The 9965-nt window shown below is 36.3% G+C and overlaps 1 protein-coding gene across 2 annotated transcripts in view; it reads left to right on the top strand.

Moving 5' to 3' along the window:
• Positions 1-525: 525 nt before the first annotated feature.
• tnk2a (tyrosine kinase, non-receptor, 2a) overlaps positions 526-9965 on the top strand; it is a 55969-nt gene continuing 46529 nt past the window's right edge. Inside the window, exon 1 of one of the 2 annotated variants that reach the window (XM_066708969.1) lies at positions 526-759. The gene's annotated coding sequence lies outside the window, so the exon portion shown is untranslated. Of the gene's footprint in view, positions 771-9965 lie in introns of both variants that reach the window. The other variant, XM_066708968.1, reaches the window with a different exon arrangement.

Genomic DNA, 9965 nt, shown 5'->3' with positions numbered 1-9965 from the left:
GCCACGCAATGCAGGCACATAGAAAGATGCATTGCAATAAAAAGTCACCCTTTCAGACGGTTCTTAAAGATGGTGTGTCATTGTTCATTAATCTAAGGAGTGCTTTTGTGGAGGTTTCGTCTTCATAAAAAAATAATGCATTTTTGTAGAAAAAGCTTACTTACACTAATTTGCAGCTTAGTGTGAAATTAGTATAGCATCTGATTAATACCAATGAATAAAAATAGACTGCACCCAGTATAGTACGTGCAGGCAACATCAGCAGCAGCAACTATAATGTATAATTAAAATATAATTATTGTACGATATTTATTTCACACTAGTATTATAAGGGTACATTTTATGTATCCCTGCACAAAATAAAAATAATGAAATTGTACAAACATATATATTTAAAACAAGTTTGTCTGTTAATGGTGTATTTATTTAGTTTTTCTGGTGGAGATGGTGTAAACCTCAGTTCAAGGTGCTCTGACCGGCACGATCCCAGGTTGCGTCTTTCCCTTTAAGAGTGGGCAGAGAGCGCATGTGCAGAGGGTGAGTGACGCTGATCATCCCTAACCCGGGAAGAGAGTGTGCAAAGCAGGGAAAGAGCAGCTGGGAAAACATCCCGATCTGTGCAATTGAACCGGCTCTTGCAAAAACATCAAGGCTCTTGCGGAACTGGTGCCTCACGACAGAAGTGAGGATCGACCCTCGGGAAGCCAGGCCATCCGGACGGCGCGAAAGCTAAGCTGCACTGGTTGCAACTAGCAGCAGGTATTGAATAGGTAGGAACAGTCTTATGATCTAGCTGTGACAGGGGGTTAAGCAGGCTAATCCAGTTATGAAAGCCTCCACACGCTCAGAATCATCGTGTTTTGAATGTTATAGTCAGGCAATCTGTAGTATTGATTAGGATTTCAACCTGATTTCACACCGTTTCCATGACTGCTACAGCTCCCGTGTTTGATATCCTGCACAACGCATATGCATCCCATGCTTGATCTCTCTGCTGCCGCATATGGAGTTGTATTTCTTTGTCATGCTTCACATTGCGAGGTTTAGACAGTGAATATTGTGCTCCTCTTCGTAACATCAGCATCCATGCTGGGGTTGCTATACAAAACCCCCACCATTCCGCTGCATAATGAACTTGTTTGGCAGCGCATCAATGGACAGCGATGACATGCCGCTTGTTTTTAAACGGATTGGCTCTGTATGTGTCCCTGGCTTACTCGTCAGATACCGGTTACTCTAAACTGCACACAAAGAGATGTGTTGTACGAGTATATCATGAACTCTGTATTTGGCAGATATTGTTCCGCTGTATTGGATTACACCGGCGCATCAGTTATGAAGCAACTTTGCCGCAGGACTTCCTGACAAAATGAGTGCAGTGCATTGACAGGAAATCAACAACAACACAAAACGTTCATAAAAGCAGTGCATTTAACATAATCTGTGAAGATCTCAGTAAGAACATTAATTTGTGTGCCATGTGTGAGTCATCCCTACTCTGCATTAGAAATGGGAATCACTGTACTGCTGGAGAATAATCATATACTCGTATTATCATAATGTGAAAAAGCTTAATAATACAGCCCAGCCTGTGCATTTCTTTATTCATTGAGTGTATTATTAAAAAAAAATTAGAAACACTATAGGTACTGTAGGTTTTTTTATGTTCACATATTAGTATTTTGTTTATCGAATGAAGGGCAATTAAAAAGCCGCTCAGTTTGTTTACAGATTTAATTCATGTCATCTGTTTAACTAAATTGAATTGGATGTTAAGGAGCTGAATTTAATTTAATTGAAATGCCATTTACTCCCTAAGTGGCTGCTCTGTCCTGGACAACTCCACAGTGAGTTTGCATGCATATTGACACAGTCAAATGCAGGGTGATCTAAGTAGGTGTGGATAATAATAAGAATGACTCTTATTTCTGCTTACTTTCCCAGGACAATGGTGGGACATGGTGTTTGATTAAGCAAAGTAATTTAGATTTTGCCTAGTGCCATCATTTTGATGCCCGGAGTTTACATTAAGGGAGGAGTATTTTCTTTCTATAGGAGTTGTGCGGCTGAGTCAGGTTACCATAAAGGAGAATCACTCACCTTTGACCACTGATGACCTAATGTTGATTCAGCCGCTTCACACTGCAAAAGTAAAACACACACATGCATATTTATTTATTTCTTAAACAACTCATCTGTATTGCTGTTGGAGCTTGTCATTAGAACACATCACATGCCTGCTTCAGCCGTAGATCATATTGTCAGGATAAAGGAAAACATATTGATTGAGCTATTCTGGAAAACCAAAGTGTGAAACTAGTGAAAAGCACACAGGTGTACTCCTGCACCCTGATCACATGGATGGACCTGCAGGTCACAGCATCAGTAACTTGCGTGCACTCAATTAAAATCAATGTCAGTGCCCTCATGTTATTTACAGTACATGAGATACAAGTCTGCATGTGTTCCCCTTGAATACTGTAGCACAAAGTTTGCTTTGATTAAATAGTTTAAAATGGTTTAATTTTGTTCTGCTAATCTTGATTGCACTATTTAATAGGAAGTTATAACGGGGGATGAGATGAGGGTCCTACAATGTGGAACTTGTTTACTTTCATTTTATTGCCCACACAGGGAAACCAACAACACGCCTGGAAGCTTGGATTTGTATTTTGTAGAAAGGGTCTTTTCATGCACACAATGTTTTAATACTGAAGAGTTTGTTTTGTCATATTTTAAACAAACAAGCAAACAAATAACACACATTTCATTAAGTTTGACAATGCTGTTTGCTATCTATGATACAAGGCACAGATGTGGCCTGATTTGAAAAACGTGTTTTCTCTAATGTTTACAGGCCATAAAATAGGGGCATGGGTGCTAGATTCTAAGTGAGGATGTTAAAATAAGGCTACAGAATGCATCCTCTTGAAATCATACTATGCTTATTTGGAGAGCTTCACACTTTTTTTGTTTTTTGGTTCATATTTTCTTTAGGTGTTGTTTCACTTAATTCCTCTGAGTATTGTGTACAATCAGAAGAGTGGTCCCGACTTCACTCCCTCAGAGGGTCTAACATTGGAATCTGTTAGTCCGACACAACTTTACACAATTGATTTGTTGACTGAGAGAAATCCCTCTATCTATATCTTTGGTATGTGTCTATAAGGTTATACTATATAAATGTACAATTTGTAGATGCAAACAATATGAATCAATTACATAGTCTGTAACCTGTCTTGTGAAACATGACAATATGCTTGCGTACTGTAGAGGGGCGTTAAGGTAAGAAGTCAACCTGAACTGGACTGCTGTACCTTGGTACCTGCACTCTGATCCATTCTTGCATACCTTGAATTCTGCTAGGCCTTATGTCTGTTAATCAGTTTTAATTCAGTTTTAATTTATTATAGCCCCCCATATACGCTAAAGCATCTCAGGGCGCTGCACAATTTAATAAAAACAGAAAAGACACACACACAAAATCATACTTCATATTTTTAAATAAAAGCCTGATCAAACAGGAACGTTTTTTAAATGAGATTCAGAGAGAGACAGGGTATGTATTGCTCTAATGTCTCTCGGCAAGGAGTTCCGTAGAGTGCAACTGTACGTTGCAATAACAAGTGCAGAGATTTTGTGTTGTCAAATGTCCAGTACACAACTCGCAAATATATGTTTGTGTATAAAACATTAGGAACACCTGCTCTTTCCATGAAATACACTGACAAGGTGAATCCCTTATTGATGTAACCTGTTAAATCCACTTCAATCAGTGTAAATGAAGGGGAGGAGACAGGTTATAGAAGGATTTTTAAGCCTTGACACAAATGAGACCTGGATTGTGTTTGTGTGCCATTCGTGAGTGTATGCATTCATCATTCATCATGGTTTGTTCTCATGGCACACATTGGGCCCCCTTGATAAAACTGGAGTTATGTTTGAATGCCACAGGATATCTGAAAATCAGGTACATCCCTTCATGGCATCAGTGTATCCATCTGCTATTGGATGATTTCAGCAGGATAATGCCCCATGCCACAAGGATAGGATTGTCTAGGAACATGACAGTGAATTCAGCTTACTGCAGTGGCCTGCCCAGTCACCAGATCTCAATCCTATTGAACATCTTTGGGGTGAGGTTTGAAGGCATAGAGATCCACTACCAGCCAACTTGACACAACTGTGGGAAGCATTGGAGTCAACATGGACCAGCATCCCTGTGAAACGCTTTAGACACCTTGTAATGTCCATACAATGACACATTGAGGCTGTTCTGAGTGCAAAAGGAGGTGCCACTCAATATTAGGAAGGCGTTCCTAATGTTTTGTACAATCAGTCTGTATAGACAAATAGATTGTATTACAAAAATGTAAACTAAAACAAATATCACATCATTTAGATGGATAGATGCATTGATATATGTAATAAAATAAAGATCGTTCTCCTGCCTTGAGTAGGTGGATGTTAATAATCTCAACCTGCAACACAATCTCCTGATTCTAGTCTCACAGAATAGTGGTGGTGTTGGGGGTACCTGCATTACTAATCCCACAAGAAATGACAGGTGTAGAAAGAGACAAATGTATTTAGTATTTCTTATTATTATTATTATTATTATTATTATTATTATTATTATTATTATTATTATTATTATTTAACCCTAGCCAATTCTGTTCTATTTCAATGGAAAAGTGCAGATTCCCTTCATTTCATTTTAATGATTCACCTTTCCATTTCTGTTGCATTCTTCGGAAAGAAGTAAAAATATCCAAGAGATTGCAGACTTCAATGCCTGGCCCAGACATGGCAGTTTTAATAATAAAGGACTGTATTTGTTTAGTTTAAACTCTTAAGATGAATTGTATTATGATATTTCAAAATTAAAATATAATAACTTTGCCAGCAATGTAATGAACGCCATTAACTGGATTCAGATTACATAATAATAATCGGTATCGATCAGAAAACCAAAAGTCACTTTGTGTGCTATAAGTAACTGCAAGCAAGGTACCCAGAGTCCACTGATTTAAGGCTGCACAGTGCAGAACTGACATTTGTACCTGAAAATCTGCTCTGGATCAATGACCTTGCCAGTCCTGTGGGCAAGGGCTGGAAAATTGGCAATGTTTGCATAGGGCGTCCTTTTTATTCAGGGTTCACTGGCTCAGCAACAGAGATACTCACAGAGTTGCTGAGATTGACAGAAACTCACAATCGAGTTATATAGTTTGTTCTAAATAGGCTAGATATGCAATCTCAAAGAGGGCCCAAATCCATTAGGTTTGTTTAATGATCATGTTCAATTTGACTAATTCTTTACTAAAAAATACAATAATTTTGCAGTTAAACAATTACTTTTGTCATTCTCCAGAAACCCTGATATAGATATATAAACCTTTTATAGTAGCTATCTTCTTTCTTGTAGACTATATAGTTTAGGTTTAATAAAGAAAAGACCTACTGTGATTCAGATCTAACAAGGTACTGATCCGGTAAGTTTTAAATTAAAAGCTTGTAGAAATGAACTCAAGTTTCCCCGTGGTGTAAAGCTGAGTGCAAGGGTGTCGGTTAACATATTTTAGTGTTAGTCAGAGGCTGTCACTTTTTTTTTCAGTTTGTGGTCTGGCATCGGTGGGGCTGTTGTATCACCGTCTGCTTTGTGCGTGGGTGGAAAATGTTAAATAACTGCTGCCTCCAGGCCTCCTATCTGGGGGAAGGATTGATAAGCCTACATGTGAAGGCAGGCTGAACTCTAGTCATTTATGTTTTATTTTTTATGTTCTTGTAGGTGTTCTACATGCAAACAACTTTAGTAAGTTGTTGTAGTTATTTAGTTTAGACAGTGGGAGCTTCAGACCAGTATGAGGTATTGCTATGTAGGCTATGTCATCTAGATCCAATGCTTTCTTCTGAGGGTTTGTTAACAAAAAATGTACATCTAGGATTTCCAACACTGCTGATCCTGGAACCCTCGTGCTACCAGTCTGTAGAAGCTGGTTATTTATGGTCACCTATAAAACTGGTTTGTGATTTTCCCAAGGAAGGACTTCATAAGAACAGAAATAATTAAAAAAAAAAAATCTGGAGATTAATTTCAAACAAATTTGTGGCACTCTGCAAGGATTTTTAATACATACCTGCAATTTATTAGTCTTAAGGCATGGCCATGTTAAATATGTGAAGTTGCTTCATCAACAAGCTGTACAAGCCAGGGAAATGCAGTTAATGTTTCAAGCATTATCAAGGTATTATTTTTATTATTATTCAGGGGTAGGGTCAATTCAATTTAAATAGAAATTCCTGGGGCTAATTCCAACTCAAATCTTCAAATGCATGAATTGGAATTGTGATTCTTCTAATTGGAATTGAATTGGAATTGTGAATATTTCAGTCTTTGGAATTGGAATTGAATTGGAATTTAGACATTTTAAGCTGGAATTGAATTTGTAATTGTCAATATCCCAAACTTCAGAAATTGAATTGGCAATGCTTTTCATGTACCTTGTTTGAATCATTTTAACATTTTACCCTTTTTAATCCATTATGAATCCTCTATAATGATGTATAATCTGTTCTTAAATTATTTTATTTTGTAATAGTGTTTTCATCACATTTTTCAATGATTTAGACAATACAATGTTTACAAGACAATGTTTTATTATTAAAATTGCAAGCAAATGCTTCTCAGCAGCTTCTCAGGTAAATTTTTCCTGGCCTCCTAGCAACTGAGGAATTTCTGTTATCTGAATCTCAGCCAATGAGTTCCTCATCCACCTAATACAAGACAGTGTCTTAGTCCTGCCCTCTTGTTGGGAAGGATATATCCCAAGAACCATCTCAATTACTTGCAGTTACCCACTGTTCTAAAACTTACTATAAGGACCTACCTCACTCCCCTTGTTTGTTGGGTAGAAGGATTGTGGTAGTTTTGACTGTGTTAACATATAATTTTTTTAAGGATTGCTTGTGTTTTTGACTTGGACTGTTAATGAGAACCCTGATTTTGTGATTGAACCTGGACTGGCTGAGGACCCACTGCCTACTGATTTGGACAAACACTTTCACAATGTCAGAGAAGCCTCTGGTGTTTGATCACTTTGAAAACTTAAGTGATGGTAACAAAGAATGAAACCGTTAAGTATTAAGGAATTGGTGTGGGAGAAATATTGAATTGCAATTGGAATTGGAATTGAAGGTTGTAGAAGTGATCCGGATTTGGAATTGAGATTAATTGAATTGAAAAGGAATGTAGGAAAGTGTTTTGGATAATGAATTGATTTGATGGAATTTAAAGGGATAAAGAATTGAATTGGAATTGAATTAGTGGAATTGACCCCAACCCTGTTATTATTATTACTTAATGTGCATTCTTAATTATTCTAGTTGGAATTCCTAAATTGTTCCTAAATGCTTTTCCTAAACCATTAACAATGGGACCTATACTGGAATAATGACTTCTCTTCTAAACTCAAAACACTACACATAAAGAACAGGTCTAGTTTCTGTGTTGCCCTTAAAAAGCTAAATGATTTACGATTTGATCTTTCTCTTTCTTTGCATTTGCTCTCAAACTATCGGTAATGTTACCTCTTCGTTTTAGATTGAGTGAGAAGTTTTCACGCCCAGTCCGTGAAGCTCTTTTCTTTCTTTTTGTATTTGTTAACTTTGTGACACTCACAATGTATATCTTGTTGACATGTCACTATTGTGGCTTTGATCTTTGTATGAAATTCATGTACATGTAAAAAAACATATTAAATAACAGACGTTTTGCTTCATTATTGGAGTACATTGCCTTGGGCATTTTGCATTGAAGAATTGTTTGGGTTGATCAGTACAGTTGAGATCAATTAAATTAATTGATTTGAAACAATTATTTTAATATTCAATGCCTGTTTTGGTATTTCAGATCATATATGTATGTCTGCGTTCATGCAAAAAGTTTCTTGTGCCCTTTTATGCTTTGACTTCTTAATGAGAGAGAAGTGTTTACATGTTGCTATGGTAATCTAGTGTAACATGTTTGCCTGTGTTACAGTTAGTTCATATGAGTAGTAAAAAAAGCATGTCCACCAAAACATTTGTTTGTGTTCCCTTCAGGAAAGGTTTATTATTTTCGCAATGCTAAATATACCTTTAAGTGAAGGTTGTGTTTTTTCTTTTTTTTTGTAATGTTTAAAGATTTACTTTGTTACCTGTTAGTTTATTGTAAGGTAACAATATGGTTACCTTCGATGTTGGAAGTATTCCATTGTTGAAATAATGAGAACAATGATAAATAATTATCTGATTTGTTATAAAGCCTATAGAGAGAGGGTGCCATTATTAAATGGAAACCCACCCAAATTGATTAGGCTAATTGATTAATTGAATTTGAATGGTTTCAAAGATCATCCAGCACACCACTGAAAAGATTCTTTTTTTACTGAATAATGCAAAGGTTTTTTATGTGCATCTTTCATTTAGTGCACTTCCAGGTTATTTTGCGGGTAGTTTCACTTCGGGGTTAAAAACAAGGAAATACTGAATAATGCCTGAATAATATGTTGTGACGATTTGTTGAAAACATATCTTGCTTGTAAAAAAAAAAAAAAGATATAGTTATTTATATGTACTCAAATGTACAGTTAATTCCAGGAACCTACAGTTCTTAAAGGCATGCTTTAGTTGGATTGTGTATGTTTTATTTGAACAAATGAGTTGCTATTAAATAACATGTCTTTGCAGCCTTTTGCAGCTTTACTTTACATGACTTTATCCATATATCTGCAGTAAAATAAAATCAATGCCACCTTCACTAAACATTGCTCTCACTGGCTTAATAAATGGTCTATGCTTAATCTTAATCTGCTTCAAAGAAATACTGGCTGTGAAGTCTGCATGCCAGTACATTATGGTTTAATTATTACTGTGTTGTGTACAATTACTAATGTTCACACCTCTCTGATAATGACACATTTTAGCATGATGTCACTGTGCAGTAATGTGTCACCATTTACAATAAGCTACTCATTTGGCATGCTCATAAATTGGGTGAGGCTGTATTGCATAAATCAAAGAGCATTGAGTGGGCTACGTTGCTGTGTGTTTATTCTGCAGGGCTGTTAATGATGTAGGAGGATTTCATTTTGTTTTTATAGTAAAAGGTTGCATTGTGGAAATCATAGAAATGGCACCAAACTAAAAAAAAAATATATCTATGATGTTTTAAACCTGGCAGCTTGCGTCAGGATCATTCATCAACATTGATTTTCAGGGGGTTTCATGTTCGGGTGCTTATATCCTAGGCAGAACAAAGATGTGTGTAATGTCTAATGGAAATGCTTGAAAAACTTTTGTTTCCCTTTCCAGGCACACCTGCAATGAAACAAATACATCATTCAAATATAGGCAAAGCAAGAATCATACCTATTATGGTCTTGTTGCTAAAGACAAAGCACCATATTGCATAAAGTAGCCTCAGCTGTTTGACTATACTGAACATTGTCTATTAGTGTACTGCAGTTGATATTTAATGTATATTAGGCACAGAGTTTCTAAAATACAGTGTGTGTGTAGACTATGCATGCAATATTTTGTAATCTAAATGAATTTCACAATAACACTCATTAACAGTAAAGGGTGTGAATACTTTTGACTACAGGTACATATAGATATGTCTTCTATACCAAATCTCACGATAGTACATTATCTGTCTAAATGTTAATTATTTGCTCTCATTTTGTCATTAAGTTGTAAAAGGCATAACGGTTTTATGAGAACAATCTTGTAAGTAAGGTGGGCATTCAAAGATTTCCAGATTGTGCTAAATTAGTCTCTTTATTAAAAAAAAAGATATATATATTTCAGGTGCTGATCCTACTTTGAGATCACACTGCAGATACGTGTAAAGGGCTGTGCTTTGCAGTATGTGAGTCAGCATATTGTTCCTATAAGTGTTTTGCAATGTTACCAAAAGAAAA

Source organism: Amia ocellicauda, chromosome 7 (genome assembly GCF_036373705.1).
Source record: "Amia ocellicauda isolate fAmiCal2 chromosome 7, fAmiCal2.hap1, whole genome shotgun sequence".
In the NCBI taxonomy this organism is placed as follows: domain Eukaryota; kingdom Metazoa; phylum Chordata; class Actinopteri; order Amiiformes; family Amiidae; genus Amia; species Amia ocellicauda.
The sequence above is the reverse complement of the archived record's forward strand: the minus strand, read 5'-3'. Positions and strand labels throughout refer to the sequence as shown.